At 40.6% G+C, this 25,882-nt stretch overlaps 1 pseudogene; it reads left to right on the top strand.

The window, feature by feature from the left end:
* Positions 1-10,611: 10,611 nt before the first annotated feature.
* Positions 10,612-10,899, top strand: LOC148092460 (dynein light chain 1, cytoplasmic pseudogene; annotated as a pseudogene).
* Positions 10,900-25,882: the final 14,983 nt, after the last annotated feature.

The raw sequence follows: 25,882 nt of genomic DNA, 5'->3' as shown, positions 1-25,882 counted from the left end.
GTATAATATTTCTAGTAAAATAGATTGGCCATGATTCAAATCCCACCCAGTATGATTCTGGCAGTAGTAAGCAACCTCAAGAATCTTAGTTGCTCTATACATAAAAGTTTATTACCCATTTTCACAAACCCTCTGCAAGTCTAGATACTCTCCAGGGCAGTTCACTTCCCAGCAGTGAATCATGGACCCTTCCAGATCCTATTTTGTGGTTCCACCATTTCAACACATGGCTTCCAAGGCTCCAAGACAAGCAAAAAGAGGGCAGAAAGAATTCAAAACTAATCATGAATATCATTGTCTGGAGGTGATACATGTCACATCTACCTCCCATGCCATTGACCACAACTCATAGAATAACCTAACTAAAAGGAAGTCTTCAAAATATAGTGGAGTACATGGGTATTTGGTGAGTCTTACTGTCTACGACACACACTTCCACCACTTTTGAGCTTGGACAATATCCTTACCTCCCACCAGCTTATTACATTGTCCCAAGTGCAGAGTTCAATAGCTATTGTACTGAAAAAATATGTTGTGAATTATTCCTTCCATTTTAAACATGGATACAATCAGAGCTTAATATGTCATTTCTTTTATAGCCACTCAAGCCCTCTAGTTATATTTTCATTGATTCAATAACCTCCTTAATTCTTTATACTTACAATATAAATTATTAAAATTAGAATTTACTTCATTCTCATTGCCACTTTCAAATTTGGTTTTGGGCTTCTCATGTGCTTTCTCATTTTCGATCATTTTGGTTTTATTAAAAGTTTATACTCTAGGATCAGAATCACACACAGAAAACTGTTTCAGTTCTTTTTTTGGGTACCACAGAAATTAAATCTATCTATTTTTCCTTTTTAACTACTTTATTTCTTTTTCTATCAGCTACTTCTTCCTGTTTTATTTTTAGTGTCTCTCTGTATGTTTTAAAAGCCCCAAAACAAATAATCTAATTGGTTTAGTTAATAATTTTCTAATTGTAGCACCTCTTTGGGACTAAGTTGTCATATGAGGCCCCTTCATAGATCACAACTAAGTCTATATATGGTTGCCTTGGTCAGGGACATAGTCCTAATACAATCTGCCATAGTCATAGATGCTGACTGTCATATGACACTGTGTGCTCTTTAACTCATCTCTGGCAGCTTAGCTCAGGAGATAACTTCGGATAAAGCAAAGTCTCACAGTTTCTTGAATTCCTGTTCAAAATAGCATTGTAAATAACTTTTTCTATAAATATAGCTACATTTATTATTTTCAGTTTACTATGGCTTAGCATTCTAGAGAGCAGGAAAATATTGAACCATAGGGTCAGCCACCTGTGGCATAGTTAACAGGTAGGTTCTTCAAGACAAAGAAAAACATGTGAAAAACACATCTAGCCATCCTGTTTCTGCCATGCATATGACAGATTTTCACTGTTTGTTGTAGTATTGGACTTTGTTAATTTACATTTCGAATTATTATAGAAATGGTATTGTTACCATGACAAAAATGCAAACTGAATTTTTCTCTCAAACATAGGTCACCCGGTGAGCACAACAGAAAGCTATGATAATTGTAAATTTAAGCAAGAAGAGAAAACAGATCAATTCTGAGCAAAGGGCATGACTAATCTATAAGTAACCTTTATACTATGGAGCATTATGTAAAATATTAAAGAATTTTTAAAGGGTAAAAAAGAATTGAAACAAAACTAAAATTTATCTCAAAAACTCAGTTTCCCCATAAACATAAGAAAGACTCATTAAAGAAGGAAACTCATCAGTTAATTGGGTTCTGGACATTTCAGTGCAGCATTAGTTGTGATTAGGGAGGGAATATTAGAAGCAACCTGTGTCCATCACAGGAGAGTAGATAAGTCAAATGTGCTAAGATGCACAATATGGAGCATCAAGTGGCAATTAGAAACAGCAGATGAGATTTGGTCATAGCAACATGGATGGATCCTTTAAAAAAAAGAAAGGAAAAAAAACAGAATGAGATATGCATCTGATGTCATTTACAATAAAATGATATATGAAACAAAATTTGCACATTAAAATAGTTGCCTATGGTAGTGGAACTAACACCTTTCAATAAAATATCTAGGTGCACAAGAATTTCCTAAGTCCCATTCAAACTGCCCCATGTGTCATTTTCAATGGCCCAGAACATGAAAGGTAAGATTCCTAAACTAAAGTTCTGGAACCCCTTCCATTCTCGCAGCCTCTGCTCTGAGGGTAAATGGGTGGGGTAGCAATAAAAGGAAATGCATTTGAAACAAACAGGAGATAATCCTCCACACTGGATTAAGCTAATTTGTCTGCTGAGAACTAGGGAGTAGGATTAAATAGCATCTGAGATCCAAGAAAGAGAAATAGTACTCTCTCGTCATTACAAAATGTTTAACTTGACTGTATATTTTTAGTTTTTTGGGGGGGTTTTGTTTTGCCTATCATAATAGTCCATCTGACCATCAGGAGTTCAAGAGAATGTAGACCCAAACACCTACAAAAAGTACTGCAGTTAAGAATCAAACCTTAGCAGCCATGCAGTTGGTTGTTTAACCCCCAGCACAAATCAATCGAAAAGCAATAGACTCAAAGCTACATAGAAATGTGGATTAATCATCAACAGTACATCCATCACTTGGTTAGGTTTGGGAATCTGCGAGCCACAAATATTATGTTCCAACAAGTAGGATGTGACAAGTAGGCAGGAAAATAAAAGGCAGTCATGGTACTGAGTATTACAGGTGATCAAAAGTCAGGTCCCAAACCTTCACACAATTGAAAATGATTATGGAGTATTCCTTTTGATAAAGTTTCAGGGCACTAGATGCTGGTGAGCAACTTTCTACAATAGCTAAGGGAAAGTTAGAAGGAACTAAGTAATAGGAAATAGCCAAGACTGATTTGGAAGCTTCCAATCATGTGTAACAAAGCACATTCTGTTTTAGGGGACTGTGGCCAGGTGGGGCATTGGTTTATGAAGGCAGTCTCTACGTGACATGATTTATTGAGAGGCCCACAAACACGCTGACACAATTCCACACAATGGCACACTGGACAAGTTATATGGCTTTCCAAAGGAGATGTATACAGGATGAGAAATGGAAACAAGATTTTATGATTTAGGAAACAAATCACAGCCTTCCTGCAGTCACGTGTCCAACATTTAATCTCTAAGTTATTACAAGCAAAGAAGCCAACATTTCCATTCCTGCAGAATGACTGACACATGGTTTAATGTTCCGCTCCCCTCCTGGGAATGTACTTTCCCCAGGAGCCCAATGAAAGGAGGCTTGTCTGGTCATATCTCTGGAAAAATATCATTGACTCTGCCAGCTTTGATGTTTATTACCTTCCTACAGTGAAGCTACAGAAATTATGAAAAAAATATGTAGAAGTGAAACAAAGACTATGTCTCAATATATTCTCATTGAACTAGTTCTGTTTTGACAACATTCCTTCTTCTCCTAAGACCAGCGGTGACATTCAACACAAGAAACAGCCATTGTGGCACAGGCACAGCCAATCAAACTGCCTAAAAATCAACTACAGTGGTAGTGATGCCCAGTGGCACAACACAACCTAAAGCCCTACTGGGGTAACCCCCAAATACTAGAGACCATTTTTCTACTTTGTACTGGAGTAGGTCTAGAAAACTAGCTTCAATTTCCAGAACCATCTCAAAAATTTGCTGAAGGTCCCTATATAATCCCTGCTGTAGTTTCATATTACAGGGATTCCAAGTCTCTGCCCACCATTGGCTGCCCCAGGGAAACTCAACACATACAAAGTCAGAGCAGTCCCTCAAATAACACCCTGTCCCTGGATTTATCCTGAGAGTGAGATTCATTTCACCCCACATGTGAAGAAGGCACATGATCCAAGTGCCCACCTCCACCCAGCATTCTTTTGCACTGATGTGTTCACTCCTGAGAGGAGCTGGGGCAGGGAGAGGCAGCCCAGCATGGGAGTTCCACCTTCATTGGTTCTGTTCCTTCCTCCACCCAAAAGGCCCTAGTCAATGAACAGGGAACCCAGGGCCACTTTCCAGACCTGGGGATGCTCTCAAAAGGGATTACAGAAGAGACTCTGGCCCCTGGCTGATCTCACTAGAACTTTCCACACCTGAAAGAACAAACAAGCTAACACTGGCAAGTTCCCAGTAATACTTTTTATTGCAAAGAAATATAGATGTCATTCTTTCCACGTTGCTGGGGAACTCTTGTTATTTGTTGAAACACTAAAACAATGCTTTAAATATACACATATATGAAAGCATATGCACTGTACAGGGAATGCTATCCTGTCACTATTCACAAATACAAATTTTCTGACCACTTCTATGTAAGGACACGCTTCTACGCATTTAAAGACAGATATAGTATCTAGCTGGAGATACTAGAGCCAGGCTATATACCCTGGCTGGTCCTCTGAGTGGCTATGGAATCTTGAGTCCGTTTCTTAATCCCTTCAGGGCTCAGGCTCTTGAGTCTCCTCATCAATAACATGAAGGCAACATTGTAGGATCCTTGGGAGCATTAAAAAAATTCCACATAAAAGGTGCTTAGCAAGAGGATATGCCTCCACGGCGCAGACAAAATGGTCAGATGATCCTGATAACGCAAATCATCAGATTCTCTGGAATCCTACAGATAGTATTTTATAAAAACATTCACAATTTAATTTGTTATTGTGGATTTATTCAACAGATATCTCTTGAGAGATAACTATGTGCCAGACCTTGTGGCAGCAATTGAGAATACAAAAAAGAATGAGATACGGCCTGTACGATAGTAAAGATTACAATCAGGTGGGGAGACAGACATGGAAACACATCTGCAATGCACAGAGTGGTTTTAGATGGGGAACAAAGAAAGAGGGGCTTAACCCATATCAGGGGCCCCAAATGATATATGCCCCCCCACACACACCTCTGAATAGTGGTATTGTGGGGTCAAGATTTATATATATATTTATATATACGTAACCAGACTCACCAGACTTGTGAACCATAATCCCAATGATGTCAGAAGCAAATACTAGATCTTCCTATTTCAAGAGAACTCGGACCTTTCTTTTTAAAGTTTAACATCCTTTCCCTATCCCTAAGGGGCTTATGAACTGGGCTGTCATTAGAGAAAGGACATCTGGCTCTTGCTTGGTGTCTGAGCAGCAAACAGCCTTTCATTGCACCCAAGTAAGTGTCTTTTCCTGATATCTGTGGTCTGATTCCTTAGCATGGAGGTGGTAGCTTTCATGTAGCTCAGTCTTCTCTGCCCATAGCCTCTAGCTTCCACCTCAGCACTGACAGACTCAACTGACCTGAGATTCAGCCACATCCTCACCTGGACCCAGCTTTGGGTTATTCAATCCATAGTTTCCAATTTAAGCTATGGCAACATCCTGGAAGATGTGCTGTTTTCTAATTCTCAAATACCATCCCATGCTCCAGTTTTAAGAATTTTCCAGGGCCCAGCTTGGCATGGCTCAGCGGTTGAGCATTGACCTAGGATCTAGGCAAATAGGGTTCAATTCCCAGTCAGGGCACATGCCCCGGTTGTGGGCTTGATCAGTGACTCTCTCATCATTGATGTTTCTATCTCTCTCTCTCTCTCTCTCCTTTCCTCTCTCTGAAACCAATAAAGATACGTTTTAAAAAAAGAATTTTCCAGGATCTCCTTTCTGGATTTGAGGAGACTTGGAGACCTGGACTAGCTCCAGACTGGTTATTTTGTACTCATAGCACCATAATTTCTGCTCTACGGAGGATGCCTCTTTTGAGGTGATTATCTCCATGCAGAGTTCCAGGCAAGATGTGAGAACCAAGTTCCCTCTAATCAGAGATTTCTAAAGCCACTTGGGGTCCCAGTCCCACGCAGGCCCTGGAACCAGCCCCAGTTCAGGCCTCAGGAATCTTGATTTCCTCTCATTCTGTCTCTCCAGGCTCCTCCCCTCCAGTTTTCTTCTTTCCAGTATATTAGAAGATTATCTTTGTGTTATACTCTTTATTTTCTGTATTCTGTGACTTATAGTAAATCTTTCTTTCTTCAGTCTTCTAACTTCTTAATATTTTAAGAGAATAATTAATATTTAAAGCAAAGCTTCCTATTTCTCTTTTAACAAACCTAGGTATTGCAAGTTAATGTCTTGGCGTTTCAAAACTATTGTCTCTGAAATTAGCTTCAAGAGCATGTTTTGGAATTGAAAAACTGAACATTGTCTCCTTTGTTCTTGGCTGCGTTCTGCCCTCCTCCTGGAGCAATGGATATATCATGACTCAACGGGAGGGACTCTGGAGCCAAGGAACTAACAGGAATTAAAGATACAGAAAGGGAAGTTTCAAAATCATGCCTTCTTTGTCCCAAATTAAAAAAACACATATTAATTCCAAAAGATTGGGTAACAAAATAACATTGGGCACATTTGTTCTTGAACATACCTTTGCCATCCAGTGGCCTAGATCAAGTCACAGGAATGTAAAAGCAGAAACATTCAAAAACAGACAAAACTGTATCATAACCACCCTGACTCACAGAGTGAGTGAACATTCCAACTTCAAAAAAAGGCTTTGCCACTGTCTGCAATAAACAAGGTTGTTCTGGAGAGAGGTGAGAAGGACAATGGGGAAGGCTGACATAAATGACAGAAACCATAGATTTAAAAAACAAAAAACAAAAAGCATTTCCTATATGACTGCCCATGAACTGAACATCCAAAATGACCGAGTGATAGTTTCCACTATCAACTTTAGATATTAAGGACTATCGTTCTAGCTCTCCATGACTAACTTGTGCTTTCCTATCTGTCACCTAATTTGATTCTGTCTGTGAAATAAAACCATAGCAACCCATTTCCACTTGAGGAGCCTGAAGCTCACTGGCTTTCTTAAAGCCAAATAGAGGTAGCGGTAAGAGGAAAATTTAGACCGCCACACTCCCCACAAGAAAGGTTATTTACATTCTTCATCCTTATAAGCACTGCTACTTAATTTCCTTTTTTAGAAGTGATTAAAATCACTTCTAATTTTTATCCCATGCTTTATGATTATTTCCATATGATCTTTATTCTTTCCCAATATTGATAGGCTACAATTATATTAATTCATGCAGGTTCCTCCCAGCATTGTGTATGGCATGGCTTGCTTATCCTGAATTTCAAGTCATTAAGTCATCTCACCTTTATGTTTGATCTGTCCTCTGAAATTACTTCTAATTTTGAAGAAGCTTGCACTCTTTATGAGATGCCTCATGGGCTCTGCCTATTTATTAGCCACTGTTTATTACCTAAAAAAGATTTCTCCTTTGTCGCTTTCCAACTCTCATTCAAAGTATCTAATGTCTCAAGGCTTCCACTGACTAGGTCAGTTCTATCTAGGACTCTCCTTTCCATAGAGTGCTGTATGTGTGGGTCAGATCAGCACCCATCTTCTCAGCAAAATGTAGTATCAGTTATTTTAACTTAGCAAATTAAAAGTAGCATAACTCTAATCATTAACTTCTGCTACACAGTAATCCTGAAATGTAATGGCTTAGAACAACAATCATTTATTTAGCTTACAATTCTGCAGGTCAACAATTTTGGCTATGTATAGCTGGGTAGTTCTGGTCTTGGCTAGGTTCAATCAATTCTATCTTCAGTCAGTTGCCGGGTCAGCTAGGAACCAGTTGGTTTAGGATATCCTCAACTGGGATAGCTGTCTAGACCTAGGAACCAGTTGGTTTAGGATATCCTCAACTGGGATAGCTGTCTAGACTTGTTCACACAGCAATTATGGAAAGTTTAAAGAGAGCAAAGGGAAGATATAAGCTTGGAACTGGCACATCATTATTTCTGTCATATTCAATTGGCCAAAGCAAATTCTAAGTCCAGACAAGATTCAAGGGTTGGGTAAAGAGACTATCTCTTGGTGGGAGATGCTGCAAAATCACATTGCAGAAATGAGGTGATTTTTGTATTAATCCATCAAAGTATCTATGCTAAAAATGGTCAAATAATAAACTTTGAGTGCGATGAGAACTATTGCACTCTGTGTGGGCAGATAACACTGAATTCATAGCTCCCAATCTTGTCAGAAGGTCAAGATATCACTTTACTGACAGACCTGGGTTACCATGAATAGAATGTTTTTATACCAGGGATATTCAATAAGGTAGTCTTAAACTGGTTCAGTCCAGTCTCCTTCCATTACCTGCCACATAATGGCCTCAGGTGAGCCTCGGTCTTTGTTCTGTGCCCGAATATCAGATAGTCAACAACATTGTTTGCTCTCTGTCTCCCCAGCACTCCTTACCACTCAATATATGCTCAACACCCACGTTTCTCTATTTTTAGCATTTATAATCCTAAGGCTATTTCATCCTCAATACTGAGATGTGGCTTCCACTTCGGTTGCCTCAGCAGTGAAGGATTCATCCCCTTTTTGATGCCCAATACCAGTCATACATTTGTTCAGGCAATAACGATTTATCACACGTTGGCAGCTACGGCCTAGAAGTATTATATAATGGTAAACAAGACAATTACAGCCTCTGTCCTCATGACTCCTCTAATCTTTAAAGAGAGACTGATGTTTAAGCAGGAATTACACAAGTGATGTTCAATCGTGTTTATATATCCTATAAAGAAAAATACGAGGTAGTATAAGAACAAAACAAGAAAAATTTTAGTCACCTGACAGACGAGCAAAAATTGACCCCAAAAGGGAATGGAAGGGACCGAGGAGAGGTGTCTGAGGTGGGGGACCCAGGTTGGGTGTGGAGGAGCCTGGCAGGTTGGGAAGCAGAAAGATGGTCAGGCAGTGGCTAGAGCTGAGTATGGAGGAGAATCACAGGTGATGGGGCTGGAGGGGAAGAAAACAGCCAGCCTGCAGGAATGGAGCCGGCACTCTACACAAAGACGCTTTTCTCCAGAACTATGCCAAAGTTAGAATGAATGTGACTTCAGAATGAACCCACATTCACAATTGTTCATTTCATTTGCAGTTTATCATTCAAAGAATGTCTAACTTTTTTTTTCTTTTAATTTATCTTTATTGTTTGAAAGTATTACAAATGTCCCCTTTTCCCCTCCACCCTGCACCCCCACCCTTCTGGGCCTTCACCACACTATTGTCTGTGTCCATAGGTTATGCATATATGCATATAAGTTCTTCGGTTAATCTCTCCCCACTCGCCCACCCACCCCTGCCTTCCCTCAAAGAATATCTAACTTTTTAATCCACAGGTTCACCTTCAATTCTGACCAGTTCCAGTTTCTCCAATATTTCCTCAAAACAGGGTAGAATTAACTTTGGCTCAACCAGTCAAAAACTAAAGAGAGTTTCTAGGATAAAAAATGTTTTACAGGCTTGTAGGGACTGAAACATCTCCCAGAGCACAGAATAAGGGTGGTAGGAGAACAGCGTTAGGACCTGGTTCACTCTGCTCTCTCTCTGAGCGTGTTCAAGCTAAAAGTTATGCCCTACCTCCTGACCCTTAGAATCTAAAGAAGTTAGGCTGACCCCCACATTCTAAAGACTCCCCCAATCCTCTTTTCTGAGTTACTCTCCAAAGCCTTTCTTTATCTCTAATATTTTGTTTTAAATTTTTTTAAAATTAGAACTTGGAACAAATGTGTCTCATATGCAAATATTTGACTGTTTCTGTGTGTAAAATGTAGTTGAAAATCAAAGTTGCAAAAAAAAAAAGAAAAGAAAAGAAAACAAAAACCTTAAGAACTCAAACTCTGCCCACGTTGATTGGAAATGTGTGTGATTGCGGGTTTAGGGATGCTGGGGAGTTGCTCACAAAAGACAAATCTGGAAGGGAGATTACACTACGCTTTACTTCTCTAAGGCCCCTGTATTTGAAGAGACTGAGATTTTACCCCTTTTTCCCTTTATTTTGACTAACCAAAGAATTAACATGCAGCCATGTCCTGTGCTGCATTCCTCCTGCGCTTGTCGTTCCCCAAACCAGCTGTACAACCACCCCGTTTTAGACTTATGGCCATTGTGGGTTTCCCACCGAACACACAACATAATCCTTTATGTAATTCAGCATCTTTTTTCCTGCTCTTAACCAGCATGTGACACTTTGGTCCACACTGTTCAATTCACCCGAGTTTAAAGAAACCCTGAGTCAACTCTGAGGTCAAAAGTTTCGGGGTTACTCCTCTTCTCAGGAAGCCACTTTATTTGGGTGAGTGATGCCATTTGGCATCCATTTTCAGAGTTGAAACATAATATCAAATTAAAACACTTTTTTAAGAGCTCAGTTCCCACCCTGGATTCTGTTATCTTAAAACTTGAGCTAAAAACTTCCTGGGGGTGACTAAGTTTTCTTAGTCCCCGGCGAGGCTGCAGTGAATGATTCCCAAAGCCTTTTCTGAGAGTCGCCAAATTCGCTTTTCGCAACCCAAGTGTTATACATTTAAATGCATGCCAGGGGCATGCAAATTGAAAGAACGAATGAAATTTCTAAGTGGAAAGTTTTAAAATGGGTAAAGAGACAGAGAAAGCTGGAGATGCTTCTCAGCTTGGGTAGGCGCCAGCTTCTCCTGCAGGGTCTGGGCCTCGCTAACCCCTCTCCCCCGGGAGACCATTGCGGTGGGCCAGGCCCGTTCTACCGTAACCATGTGCAACCAAAAGGCGGTGATCGAAAACGCCAGCATGTTAGAGGAGACGCAGCAGGACTCAGAATGTGCTACTCAGGCGCTGGAGAAACATAGCAGAGGGAAGGATACTGAGGCCCATATTAAGAAGGAGTTAGACAGGAACAGGCCCACCCGGCCCTGCGTTGCCCGGGAACTTCAGGAGTTATGAGACACCTGAAACCAAACACTTCCTCGACTGCTGCCCAGGCCAATGGCCATTCTTCTGATCAAATCGTTTAAGGCATGGACTGTGCCACACGCTCGGTGATCCACCCGTAAACAAGGCCTGCAGCCCAAATCCCAAATCCCAGAGACCGAAATCTTCAGCCTTGCACAAAGGAACCCCTTGATCTTGAACCTTTGTGGTGTTGTTTTGTACAGGGCGTTCTCTGTAGTAATTTGCTGTGGTTTTAAAATAATTAGCAAAACATAACAACCAAGCAAAAAAGAAACCGAGAAAGCTTCACTTGAGGTAATAAAGTGAAAACAAAGCTTAGAGTTCCAATCTCACCCCAGATAGTGGACCCCAAGAAAGCGACTCTGGTTTCCCACGCTAATGCCACCTGATGGCATTCTTTCGGAGATGAAATGAATTAACATGTGTAATTCATTTCTTACCTTTTAGCTTTCCTAACATCTAACTAACCAGCACGATAGGGCAGGGAGTAACTCATGTTCTGCTTTTTTTAATGAACTAATGGAGATTCATTGATTTATGCAATCAATTATAAGTATGGGCAACAGCCAAACAGGCAAGTTACTTGAAGGGGAAAAAAATCCTCAGGTCACTGAAACGGTAATTAGCAAGTATTGTGGGGAGAGGAGGGGAGGAAACCGGAGTAGGAAAAAGACCTGATGAGGCAAATCGCCTTTAATTGTCCTTAAACGTTCTCTCCTCTTCTTTTGATGCCATAAGACCCCCTGCAGTTCCAAAACAAAATAAGCCTGGGTTTTGCTTTGCTCTTTTAAATAGGAACATAATAGCCACTGTGGAAACATGTTCTTAATCAAAGGTATTAAACTCCTGGCTGCTCTCCTTCGTTTGCAATTGCCTGGGTTCATTATTATCAAGGGGAAGAGAAGTCTAGTCACCATTTAGTTCCCATCTTAGTAAATTAAAATATTAATTACAAAATACGTTATTTTTATCTTATATCTTAAGCTATTAGATACTGTGGCTAGGGGAAAAAAAAAAAGAGGACTCACTTTTGCCTAAGCAATTTTCCTAACAAAGCCTTCATAGTTATTTTCTAGTTCCTGGAAATCAAATCAGTACATGAAATGCTGCATTCTGAGAGCCATCTGAATAAATTAGGCAGCAATTTCATTTATTTTTTTTGTCTCAGAGATAAGTGCGCAATTACGGTTGCCGCGTCCACACGCCCTGGACGTGCGGCCACTCAGACAAGGCCGTTGGCTGCCGCCAGTGCCAGGCAGGCTCGGGAGGAAAGAAAGAGCGTCTCCTTTTCATTTCCGCGGCACAATGCAGCAATCGATCTTATGCCCGTAGACACAAATGCTCAATCTCTGGGAAAGAGGCAAATAAAGCCACAGAATAGACATGAGAGCCAACTAAACCCTCATTGTCTGCCTCTTCAAAGACTCAAATTACCTGCAAGGTATTGAGGTGACAGGAGGAAGTCACAAGGAAACACAAGCCAATGGTGAGCAAACCCCTGAAGCATATGCAGATTACCTGGTCCCGCGGTGCCTGAAGTCATCACAAAATACACCAAAGCTGGGACTCTTTTTTTTAATATGTCTTTATTGATCTCAGAGAAAGGAAAGGAGAGAGATAGCGAGAGATAGAAACATAGATGATGAGAGAGTCATTGATCGAGCCCCCAACCTGGGCATGTGCCCTGACCAGGAATCGAACCCCGATCACCTGGATCCCAGGTCGATGCTCAACCGCTGAGCCACGCCCGGCCGGGCCAAAGCTGAGACTCTTTTAGGGCTGAGAGTTATGTACAGTAGTCAGGAACTGCGGGGGTTTTATTTGGGGAGGATCTAAAAGCCACCATTCTCCTTGCAAAATATTTTCTCCTTTGCCCGCTACCTGCATGGTTCCTGAAATTACATTCTTCCCCCTCACATTTGGGAGAACATTCAGTGTAAGAGGTTACAATTTAATTTCAGAAACAGCTAGAGAGATAAGACTTTACAGCTGACACCATTTATTAAGTGCCCACCATGTACTAAGTACTTTACCCATATTAGTTTCTTGATTCGTTATAATAATCTTATGAAGTAGACAGTTTTTATAGCACCATGTTACTCAAGTGAAAACTGAGGCTTAGAAAGATTAAGTCACTTGAACAGTTGGCAAGTGGTACAGGGAAGCTCTAAATCCAGGTGCCTAATTGTAAAGCCCTTGCTCTTGCCATATCTGCAGGCTTCTATCTGACAGTATGTGCTGGGGTTCGAGGGACAGAGTGCTGGGGCATTGAAAAACAGTGAGGGTCCCAAAAAGGGAGGTGAAGGGGCATTGGAGAGAAGGGTGAATCACCCCTACATACGCTGACTCACGGAAGGGAGGCCTCTCTTCGCCAGACTGCCAGATGGAAGCATTCATGCTCGGCCTGCTCATCCCTCCCTCTGATCATCATCCAAACCAACCTTCTTTTCAGGGCTTTGTGCATATGTCCCACTGAAACGCACAAAACCCACAGTCCCTCTGAGTGAGCAAAGTGGGTTGCAATTCTTTCACAAATGCTTTTCTGTGTCCCTGGTGAACTTGAGTCATATGTCCCTCCTCTCAGAAAGGGGCAGGCTCACTGGTCTCAACACAGCCAAGACCCTGGGAGTCAGGAGAGTGCAGGACATTACAGGGTAAGTGGGGCAGGGCACGGCTGTGTAGCTTAGGGCAAGCCACTTACTCTAGCTTCAAATACCTCATTGGAAACCTGGGGTCAATAATGGTGCCTCCTTCACAGGATCGCAGTGACTAGCAGATAGAAAACATTGAACAGATGTTAGCTATTGATTGTAGTAAAGTAATAAACAATTGATTTAACTGGGCAGGATAGGATTTCTCAACGGTGTGCTGTAAAACAATTCCTGAGCCAAATGAGTTTGGAAAACATTGACTACTTGACCTGCTCTTGCAAATGCACAGCGTAACTTAGCATATAAAAGACTCCCTTTAAACTGCAGTCTAGAAACCTATTTTAATATGTTGAACATGCTCATTCCATGAAGCACTCCTGAGGGATTAGTGTTTCAAGGAATTCCCTTTGGGAATTTGAACTAGGACAAAGTAATGTGCATTTAACTGCACTGGTTCTATTGCACCTGTTACAAGTTCATACACTATAACCAAAACCCCTCTTTTGGATTCAAAACTCAGCTGACCATTGAGGAGAATAGTCTTGAGCAAGTTGCTCATCTCTTAATTCTAGTTTCTGCATCCATGATTATGAGTCTGTCTTGTCAATGGTAAGGATCAGCTTTATTCATCTTTTAATTTCCAACATCTATCTCAGAGCCCAAAACATTGCTGGTGCTGAGAATATTTGTAGAATGAACTAGAGGCACAAAATGGTGAATCCAGTGAAAATTTATCACCAACTTGATTTAATCCCATAAACTTTTGCTGAGTCCATGCGAATCCTTCTGGAAGCAGACAGTGCATTAGGGGTGCAAAAGATTAACCGGGAGGTATTGCCTGTGAAACACAGAGGGCAGGAGCAGGGTGGGCGTGGAGAAGCTCAGACTGCAATGCGTATCTGATAGTCAGCCCGCCTCATGGGGAGCTCCAGAGCAAAGACTGCAAATAGCAAGAAGCCAAGTCCTAGGTCCCCACTGGGCTCAGTCATTGGCTGGAGGCTGCCCAGGAGAGTGTGCCTTTGGGTCAAATGCTGCAGCAAAGGCAAATCCCTAAAGCAGAGTATCAGCCAACCCCTTCCTTACAGCTGAATGGGAAGCTCTTCTATGAAGTGCAATTCAGCAGAGCACCTCTGTGGTTGCCACAAGGAGCCTCTGCTATGTGCCTGACTCAGTAGGTTCCGAGATAAACAAGGCTTAACATTTACACTAGACTGTAATGTAATAGGAAAATAAACTATTAATTTAAATTAGTCTAAGGAAGCAGTATGTGGGTAGTTCTTTAAGGAAATTAAAATCCGCTATGGGGTGATTGATTAGAAATTTCTGCCATGAACAAAGAAGGAGACAGTAAGTATCCAGACACATGTATTTGCCACCACTGGCCTACCCCTCCCCTCTGCCAACTCAAATTTCCCTCAAGGTCCAGCTGAAGTCTCATATTTTCTGTAATTATCTTGCATACAGTAAGTCCTCACTTAACGTCTTCAATAGGTTCTTGAAAACTGAGACTTTAAGGGAAACAACAAAACCAATTTTACTACCACTGGCCACTTGATAGAGAAAAAAGTTAAATTCCTACAGCATATTTCTGCTCACAGAAACATCACCAAAAAGACCTAAAACACTTCTAAATTCTAAACACTGAAATAAGTGTGAGCTATACATACATTTAAGAAAGATAAATAAAAACAAGTAATGTAATTCTTTCCGAACCAGCTCATTCCAGTTCAGGGGCTGGCTGAGTTCAGGGTCCCAGGTTGGCCAGAGCCCATCCTGGCAGCTCAGGCACAAGGCGGAACCTCAGCCTGGACAGGATGCCCTTCCTTCCCACACTCACGCAGGCTGGGCAATGGAGACACGCCAGTTCACCTCAGTGCACATCTTTGGGATGTGAGAGGAAACCAGAGTTCCCAGAGAAACCCCATGCAGACATGGGGAGTACAAACAAACTCCACACACAGTAGCCCTGGCTGGGTATTGATGATTTTTTTTCTCATCAATATTATAACAAAATTACCTCGAAACAATCCATGTCATTTGAGAACCTGCTATATACTTCTGTCTATTAAAGGTCTCTCCTTTTATAATCAACTACATGTATTACCTTCTCATAATTTATCACAGAATTTACATTTCCTGTATTATTATCCTACAGTTATTTCCTTCTCTTACAGCTACTCTGAATCACCAAACTATAAGCAATTTGGCATCATATTGTCTTACTTTTCCCTTTTTGAATGGTCCCACACCCCTTAACACACTGTGGAAAAATTACTAGTTGGTCGATATCTACATGCGGGTATATGGATGGATTGACTAGACTCATGGTTTGATAGGAAATCAGAAACCCTGTTGTAAGAATGCACATGTATTATTTCTTTCCTTTAGCATTAAAGCTACAAAAGACAGGAGTATCATTCTCAGTTGACATTTTTCTGTGTGTATATTTGTATGTTTCTGTGCGTATATTCCTTTTATTGGTCCTAGTACCCACTGGCAGATTATAGAGTGTGCAAGAGGGAAACTAAGCTTTAGGAACACTTCTATAATCTCCATCAGTACCATCCCACCATCCTCTGAAATGTCTAACTTTAATTTTATAATTTAATATAAATGTCTCTGCAAGCACAGCTTCTGGCATCCTGGCCACCAGTGCCCCTTGCAACAATGCTGCCACACTGAGCCTCACAAGCCAAAATTCTGGAGCTGCTTCTGCTACTTCCCTCTGAAATTCATACAAGCAAGAGTCTAGTCTCAAATTCTATTTTCTCCATCAAAATTCCCTAGGGACTGGGTAGTCAATTCTCGTTTCTTTAAATTCTCCACTTCTGGTATTTTGGTTCCTACCCAGCCTCTCTCCAAGGGTCAACTTTCTAGTTAGCTCTCTATAGCAAGAAACAAAAAGGGAAAATAAGATTGGGATGAATCACTTTTTTTTCTTTCTATAAAGCAGTTTTCCTTCTATACATCTGGTTGGGGGGGGGGGAAGATATTTGATTCTAAAATTAATGAAGTTGGATCTACTCATTCAAATTATTTAACCTTTTTTATATTTTAGCTAACATTAGTTTGCCAGTTCATAACATTCACAGCATTTAAAATAAATAGTAGTTTTCAGGAAAATCTCTTTAAACCCCAACCTAAGAATCAGTCCTCATCACATTCCATATGTTTACATGGTCATGATCAGCATCCCTGCTTTAAACGCACTTAAAAGAGTGTCGGAAGGTAAGTGATTTGCTGGAGGTCACAGTGAATCCTGTGAGTGAGGAATAGAAGCCTGCTGTTTGGACAGGCTGCCCCACGTTCTAATCACCTCAATAGCATTCAGTCCCACACACCCCATTACCACAGAGACACTTGCCCTAGAGCTCTGTCCAATTCATCTTTTAAAAAAGGGCTGTGGCCGTGCTCACACCACCCTTTTCACATCTCAATCTGATTCTGACTCATTGCAAAGTCTTCTTACCAAAGCCAAGTATGGCCATTTGGTTATTTTCAGATGAAATAATCTGAAATAATCTGTTTTTCTTTTTCAATATAAAATATCACTGTAAACGTTAAAGATTTTGCAAAAGCACAGGTGCAGAAATTTCCCCCCACTTCATGTTTTGCCACTGTGAGTTCAGTGAGTGCTCCCTGTGTGCTAGGCACAGGGCTAACAAAACACGGGCCGTGGCTTCAAGTTTACCATTTATAGTGGAAGACAAACAATTAAGCAGGCAACACGGTATAATAAGTTTCATCATAAGGGGAAATTCCAAGTGTTAAATAAGTTCATGGAGCTCTTGCTGGGTGGCTCAATTGGTTGGAGTGTCATCCCGTACACCAAAAGGTTGTGGGTTCTATTCCAGGGCACATATCTAGGTTTCAGGTTTCATCCCCAGAGGAAACCGATCGATGTTTCTCTCTCTTAATGTATATATCTATAATCTCCCTTCCTTTCTCTCTAAAAATCAATAAAAACATATCCTCAGGTAAGGATTAAAACAAAAGAAGTTTACAGAAAGTCCATTTCATCTCAGAGGATCAAGAAGACTGTTTAAAAGCCATGTTCTCAGGAAAGATTCCAGCCAGGTATCATGAATTGAATTATGTCCCCCTAAAAAAAAAGATGTGTTGAAGTCCTAACTCACCAATACCTCACAATTTGAATTCATTTGGTAATGCAGTCTTTACAGAGATAATCAAATTAAAATGAGGTCTTCAGGGTGGACCCTTACCCAGTGTGACTGGTATCCTTACCAAAATGGGAAATTTAGACCCAGAGCCAGACTAACAGAGAGGGAAGGTGATGTAAAGTCACACCAAAAGAACACCACGTGGGATGGGGAATTGCAGTGATGCATCTATAAAGCAAGAAACGCAGAAGATTGCCAACGAACCACCAGAGGCCAGGAAGAGGCAAAGAATTCCCCTACAGGCTTCAGAGGCAGCAGGGCCCTGCCAAAACCTTGATCTCAGACTTCCAGCCTCCGGAATAGGGAGACAATACATTCCTGGTGGGGTTTTTTTAAGCCACCAATGTGTAGCATTTTGTTAGAGCAGCCCTACAAAACTAACAGACCAGGTCAAAGAGAAGACAAAGGGGCATTCTAGGTAAGGAAAATCGAGAGGCAACTGCCTAGAGAGAAAACATCCCCTATGGCTGGTTTGAGTTAGTGTGCTGAAAACCTCGCAGTGGAAACGGGCCACTGAGAGCTGAGGTGTGACAGGAGTCAGGGCCCAGCTCTTGAGGACTTTGTATAAATATTTAGTCTACCCTTTGCTATCAGGGAACCTATGCAGGGAAACGTTTTAGATAGTGTATGTTCTGTACATCTGCCGATAAGCTCTGAACCCTGCACTTCCTCCGCAGCCAGCAGCTTGGAGCATCAAAGCTTCTGTTTCAGCACCACATCAAAACTCAGGAAGCTTTCAAGTCCATCCAAACACCCAGCTCTGGCCGAGAGAAGACCCGGGACTCTGGAGACAAGCAATGAACTGTCTCAAGGATCCTTCTGACAATAAGTATCTGATAAGTGGACCTTTATTTACATCCTGGAATGTCTCTTCCTGTTCCGAGACTACTCCAGACAGAAATACAAAAAGCTACGTCAGTTTGGTCTAAGAGAGGGCTGCAACCCACCACAGGCCATATGACCAGGGAGCAAAACCCTGAGGCTCAGCCCACAGCCAGCCCCATTGCCTCTGCTCTGTGCAGAGACGACTTGGCCCTGGCCGGGTGGCTCAGGAGGTTGGAGCGTTGTCCAGGACACCGAAGAGGTTGTGGGCTCCATCCCAGGTCAGGACCGGTATGGAAGGCAACCAATCAACGTCTCTCTCTCACATCTATGTTTCTCTCTCTCTCCCTCCCACCGCTCTCTCTTCATCTCTCTCTAAAATCAATAAATAAAAACAAAAACATATCCTGGGGTGAGGATTTTTAAAAAAAGAGAGAGATCTTAGGCCATCATCCTGGACCATGCAAACATGTTCCTTGGGAAGGGGCTAAAATAAGCCCCTTCAATCCCTCTTAGAAATATCCCCACACTAAAGAAGGTATTTTTAGCAGACTTCCCATAAAGTCCAGTTTCATGCATTTCCTGCCAGACACTTGACTGGAGAAAAGTTCATATGATCCACCAAATTGGAGCCGCCTGGTCAGTGAGGCAAAGCTTGGAAGGGCCGCAGCTCCACGGAACCCAGAAAAGGACTGGAAGTGGGAGACCCCTTCAGGAAGGGGCGCGAGCAGTCCAGGACTCCTTTTTTCCTTTGATGGGGACGAATGTCTCCTTAATGAGAGGAGCTGCCTTGTGGAAACACAACAGAGAAAGTAAAGAATCAAATGCCTGCATTTTCACAGTGTGGTTCCTGAGTCGGTGTTTAGAGCCAAAGTGTCACGTTTCAACTTCCTTATGCAGACGAAATTCCCATTTGAGGGGCCTGAAGGCTGGAGGGGAAGGGGCGGGGGCAGAAAGCTGAGCTTTCCTCCCTGCCGCACACGCATTGGGTTTGAATTTTGACGGCTCTGGGTTGCAGCTGGTTGTGCTTGCTTTGTTTTCTCTGCATTGAAGGGAAGGAAATTTAAATGCAGGTTTATTTTATTTTATTTTGTATTGTTGACCCTATTACAGATGTCCCCCTTTTCCCCCTTTTGCCCACCTCCACCCTGTGCCCCTTCCCTGGCCTTCACCACACTGTTTTGTGTGTCCGTGGCTATGCATATATGTTCATCGGCTAATCTCTGCCCTGTCCTTCATCCAGTGCCCCTCCCTAACCCCATCCCCTCTGACACCTGTCAGTCTGTTCCTGTATCCATGCCTCTGGCTCTATTTTGATTGTCAGTTTTAAATGCAGGCTTATTGGTAGGTTCAGCACCCAACTGTACAAAGCCCAAACAGCAGAGGGTTTTATTTTAAGTATTACAATAAATTTTTAATCATAGTAATCTGCATTTTCCTTACCCCTGAATAGGACTTTTTTCCTTCCTTCTTCTCGTGAGTCTTTGACCATAATTCAGTCATGAGCTTAGCTACCCCCACTTTATTATAACTTAGCGTCATATCCCCCCCAAGCTAACAGCAGCATCTTAATCATCTGTGAGTCCCCAACTCCATGGAATAAATATACCTTTAATTTCTCCCAAAATAATGAAGAGCATACATCTTGGACAACCACCCACTGCAGAGCCAAATCTGCCATGTCAGCTCATCACTGCACCTCCTGAGGGGTGTGCCAAACTCCTGCATGTGACTGCCGAGGACGCAAAGGGACAGGGGTACCGCCACCCAGAGAACGCTCTCCTGGAGCCCAAGCCCAGGCTTTCCCACCTCTGATTCTGTATGGGTCTTCCCTGCGTGGAAATATTCTTTAGAACACAGAAAATAACTAATTAAGTTAGCAGTTTAGAAGCTATTCTAAAGCATGGGAGCTGCAGCCCCACACTATTCTATGTTATACAGATGTTTATATACACAGATTTTAATATCGCATTTATATAAACTATGCATGCCATACATAATTTCTACTCTTTATTTAAACGTGTTCCTTGCAAAATGCAATAAACTCCATTATAATTATGGTAGCTTTATTTATAATAGTTTGTCTCAAAAATTCAAAGCATTTAATTGGCTTTCCCATCTACCCACACTGTCCTCATTTGCCTGAGGGGAAGGAGAGCATGAGTCAGTGGCTGAGTGTAGAAGGCAGTGCTCTGGAACCACTCTGGAGTGAACAGCAGACTGCAGTGCAAGGCTGGCTTTCATCCAAAAAGGGTTTTATTAGAGAAGTAGAGTAATGCCTCTATTAATGAAGATGCTATGTTCAAACAGCACACTTTATTGTCAGAATCTTTACTACCATAGCTTGAAATATATGAGGCATTAGGGATATATTCTAGTATGTCAGTAGGAGAGCCAATTATGGTCTGATCATATCATCAACACTACATGAAATAATATCACTTATTCTAGAAAGTAAAATAATTTTTATGAAAGAAGGAGGTAAAGTTTGGGTTTGGGGAAGTCTGAAAATGAAAAAAAGTTGTAAGATAAGCTTCCTGGTGTTGGGAGAAACATGTAGAGAAAGTGATTACATATATATATATGTATATATATATATATGGCTTCATATCCCATCTGAAGACCTGCAACCTCCACCTAGAATTTGTAAAGAAGTCACCTATTCTTTTTAATAAGAGATTAAAAAGAATGAGAGAACATATTGGATAAAGAATTAAGATAGAACTTTTATAAATTCAAAAACTACCACTAAGCCTTTTCATTTAAGAGTTAGCAGTCATCAAAGAAGAGAGATGATGAAGAAGTTTTCGTAAGTCCAGTTACTCAACAGACACAGTGTGGGGCAGTGGAAAGGAAAGACAGGTTTGGGGACCAGACAAGCCAGACCGTGTAAACTGACCAAGTTAGTTCACTCACTGAAGACGCATTCTTCTTCATCAATAAAACAAGTGCAATATTATTTACCTAACCAGGTGGTTTAGAGATTTAAGATTATGTAGGTAAAACACTTAGCATGGTGCCAGGCATATACCACGTGTTCAATAGAAAGGAGCTATTATTATAGCCAAAATATTAAATTTCATTTACCATCAGCACAGCCTCACAGAAAATGAGATTCAGTAGTATTCATGCCCAAATTCAATGTGTCCCCTTTTAAAATAATTTCAAATGTCAGCAAACAAGAGGGGAGAAAGTCCTATTTTTATGTAACAGAAAAAGATAAGTAAAAGGTAAGAGGCTGAAAGATTAAAACTACATTAAAAGGTAGTAAATCGATCTTTCACCAAGTGTAAATCATTGATACTAGATTCCTTCCATTTTTTATTTTATAAGGGAAGAGAAAAGCTAGTAAAAGAAAGGAAACAATAGAAGTGGGGGAAGAAAGGAATAACAACCTGAAGGAAAAGGAACCAAAGAGAAGAGAATGAGCGTGCTTACCCTGAGTTTGAATGATTAAAACAGAAATTTGGCAAGGCAGGGAAATATGGGAGGCAAAAATTGTTACATTATAAAGACCATATTCCAGTTTCTTGATTAAAATAACCACAATGCGAAATAAAATATATATTTTTTTAATTTTAATGTATTACTAAACAGGCATGGTATTAAGAAGTTCATGGAAATAAAAACAAAGGAACAGGACCCTGGAGAGAAATGTAATTCAATCTGGCTTTCGCCCCGAGTTTCTGCCCAGCTTTGGAAATCTTGGGCTTCCTTCTTGACAGATGCAGTGTGAGCAGCAGACAGGAGATAAAATCAGAGGTGGTTTAAGGTGGAAGATCCCAAAGGTCTCTATCCTCAACATAAGAGTAAACTTGAAATAAAATATGCCACATAGTAGTAGTTAGCAATGAGAATATCTTGCCATGATCTTGGTTCCGGGGGGGAAATAAAAAATATTTCCTGACAGTTTATAAATGCAACTGGCCTACATAGAGGTTAGTAATCCAAATTCGTGTTGCCTATATGATCATAAAATAAAACTGGATAATTTAATTTAACCTAAATTGATCCAGAGTAGGTAGTCCCAACAGGGAACTACCAGAAGAAAATATAAATTCTCTATAAGAAAATTAAGATTCAACCTGGTCCTTGCAGAATAACACTTAATCTATAAAGCATAAGAAAAATAGATCACCCACAGTAAACCAAAAAAAAAAAAAAAAAATCACAAAACATATTGAAGAGAAGGCACCATGAATTGGAATCAGGAAAAACAACAGGAATAAAACATAGGCCCATAAGGGCTTCAGAAATTGACAGTCTTATACAGATATAAAATGAATAGCATTGATTCATTTAAATAAAAAAGAAAAGCACAAACATTGATTAGTGAATGAGAGATTTTAAATAATGATTAAGCATATTTTAAAAAGAATCGAAATAGAACTTCTATAAATGAAAAATACAAGTATTTAAGTTAAAGGAAAAAATGGATGAATTAAACAAAAGAAAAGATAACACTAAAGAGAGATTTAGTGAACTGGAAAATAAAGAACTATCCAGAATGCACTCTGAAGGAACAAAGAAATAGAAAATATGGACACAGATTGTCAGACATAAACATGAGAGAATATAATCAAAGTTCCAGATGGAATTAATGAGAATATAGGAAAGAGGCAATATTCAGAGAGATAAGGACTGAATTTTTTTCAGAACTGATGAAGCAACACTAATGATCAGATGCAGGAAGCTCAAAAAACCTCGAACAGGAAATTAGAAGGACATGACACCCAGATCGATTAGGAGAAACTGTATGGCACAAAGTAAAAAAGAATATAAATTCAGCCAGAGGAAAACAGCAGCTCATCTTCAAGAAAACAAGGCAATTAAACTGGTGGCGACTTCTTCGTATCACCAATAGAAGCGAGAGACAGTGAAATGATATCAATGCTTTGAGAGAAAATAACTTTCAGCATAGAGCTTTATCTATGTTGCAATATGGAAGCAATCTTTCAGGAGCTGGGGAAGGAGGAGAGAAAGATATTCTTAGAGAGACAGAAACTGATATTTTTACTACAAAAAAAGACCTTCACTAAAGGAGATTGCAAAGGATCTCCACGCAGAAGGAAATAATCCAAGAATCAAGAAAAAATATTGAATGGAACGTCTCTTATGCGCTTCCCATTCTCTTGGCTGTACCTTCGATTCCAGCCACAGCGGCACCAGTAAATTGCAGGCAGACTTTAATCAGCTCACAGCACTGCACTTTCCCTTTCTGCCCTGGGAATTCTCATACATGGTCAACCCAGGACCAGCAAGTAATTAATGCCTCAAAGGATAACCAGAGCTTTTGACCAAAGGAACTGGGAGCAAATGAGTAATGCCCCACCCCCCACACTGCTCCTTACCCATAGTCTGCGTCTCCATTAGGTTCCCTTTGAGGTCCTGAAGGGTTACACGCCCAGCCACTTCTAACAGGGGTTAACTCAACAACCCGTTTGTGTGCCGGCTTCCCTGTGTCACTCCATCGTCCCTCAGTTACCATGCTCCCAGATAAACTACTTTCTTAAATCCTTGCCTCACACTCACACTCTGCTTTCTAAGGAACCCAGGCTAATACAACAATGTCTAAAACAATGACAATGATTAATTTGATGAAGGTGGGGACCAGGGAGCAAGGTATTTCAAAACAAAGATATTTCAAAACAAAGGCATGTAAGTTAGGAACTAGTTAAGAGTTAATCCTTTCTAAAGTCCTTTTATTGCTTGAGCAATGGGTAAAATGTTGAATAACTTTAGAGACCGTTAATTATACATTTTGAAATAACTATGAAACCACTAAAGTAATAGGCATAAGCCATACAATTTGCAAAGGAAGAGAGAAGAAAGATCGGAGGAAGGCAGGGAGGGGTGAGCTGGAAACTGAGCCAATACAAAGTAAGGCAAAGCAGGAGCAGGATAACAGTAACAGGTGGATACGTGTCATTATATGTTTCCCCAAAGCCACAGAATGTGCAATACCAAGAATGAAATGTAATGTAAACTGTGTTTTTGGGTGATTATGTTCTGTCAAAGCAGGTTCATCAATTGCAGCAAATGCACTCCTCTAGTTGGGGGTGTTGATAACACGGGAAGACTATGCATGCATGGAAATAGAGAGTACATGGAAAACCACATGTTCCTTTCATTTTGCTGTGAACCTCAACTTGCTCTTAAAAATAATAGTCTTAATTTTTTAAGTATCAAAAAAAAGGGAAAATAGAAAGCACAACATTACAAAGTAGAAACAATTCAAATACATCCATATAAACTGCCTAAGCCCTCCAAATAAAACAAAGATATTACATGGATTAAAACAAAATCCAGAGATATGCTACTTACAACAGATACCTTTAAAACATAAGGATACAGGTTGTAAACAGTTAATAAGAGAAATAAGAAAACCAAGTCCGGAATAAGCTAAATAATACGCCCAAGGTCGCAGGAGCCCGGTGCTTCTGTTCTGATGCCCGCATCCAGTTGTCTTCCATCGTGTCACACCGGCTACTGAGGACAGGCCACGGTCTTAGCACCTCTATGTACCTGCCACCATCCGGCACAGCAACAAAGCGATGCCTCGGAATTCATGCAACCGAAGGTGTGCGCGTGTGCAATTTATCAGGAGCGTGTTGAACATTCTCAGAAGAGTGACGCTTCATGTAATTTATGAAGAATGATTTGTTCCGATATCTCTAACATAATAACTGAGCTGCATTTCTCCCTAGAGGGTAAAATCGAGGCGTAGCTCAGCCTAGAAAATATCTACATGTGCGGTGATTCGTAAGGGGACAGGCGTGGCCATAAAATTTGCATTTATTTATTTATTTATTTATTTATTTATTTATTTATTTATTTATTTATTCTATGCAGATTTATTCATCTAATTTGTGCAGACACTGAGTAGGCATATGGATACAATGATAAATAAAAGGAACCAAATTCTTACCATTTTGGAAATCGCAGGCTAGTTGCTGTATACCAAAACTTCAAAGTATTTTAAAAATTGATTCGTTTGAACAGTTTAATTGTTATTACTTTTAGGAAATTTCTTGACCACAAAGTAAAATTTCAGCTAATCTTAATTTATTATCTGGAGAATCTTGGGCACATCATTCCGTCCTGTGGGTCATTAGCTTCTCTGAGGCTCATGTTTCTTATCTCAAAGTTTGAGACTAATCCTAACCTCTCATGGTGGCAAGTATCTAAGACTATGTGCCAGGCATGGTGATGTTCAATAAATGCCAATTCTCTACAGAACCAAATTAATACCACCGTGGCCTGATTTAATATGTACCATATCCCCTTTGTAAATATTAAGCATTATGCAGTCCAGGAATCAGGTTTCAGAAACAGGGAGCCATCTAGATGCAGCAAGATTGTTATTTATTAGAAACAGGTTTACTGAGGTCCAAACAAGAATGTAATGTATGTATATTT

Source organism: Miniopterus natalensis, chromosome 9 (genome assembly GCF_054644295.1).
Source record: "Miniopterus natalensis isolate mMinNat1 chromosome 9, mMinNat1.hap1, whole genome shotgun sequence".
In the NCBI taxonomy this organism is placed as follows: Eukaryota; Metazoa; Chordata; class Mammalia; order Chiroptera; family Miniopteridae; genus Miniopterus; species Miniopterus natalensis.
This window is presented reverse-complemented; position numbering and strand designations above follow the sequence as displayed.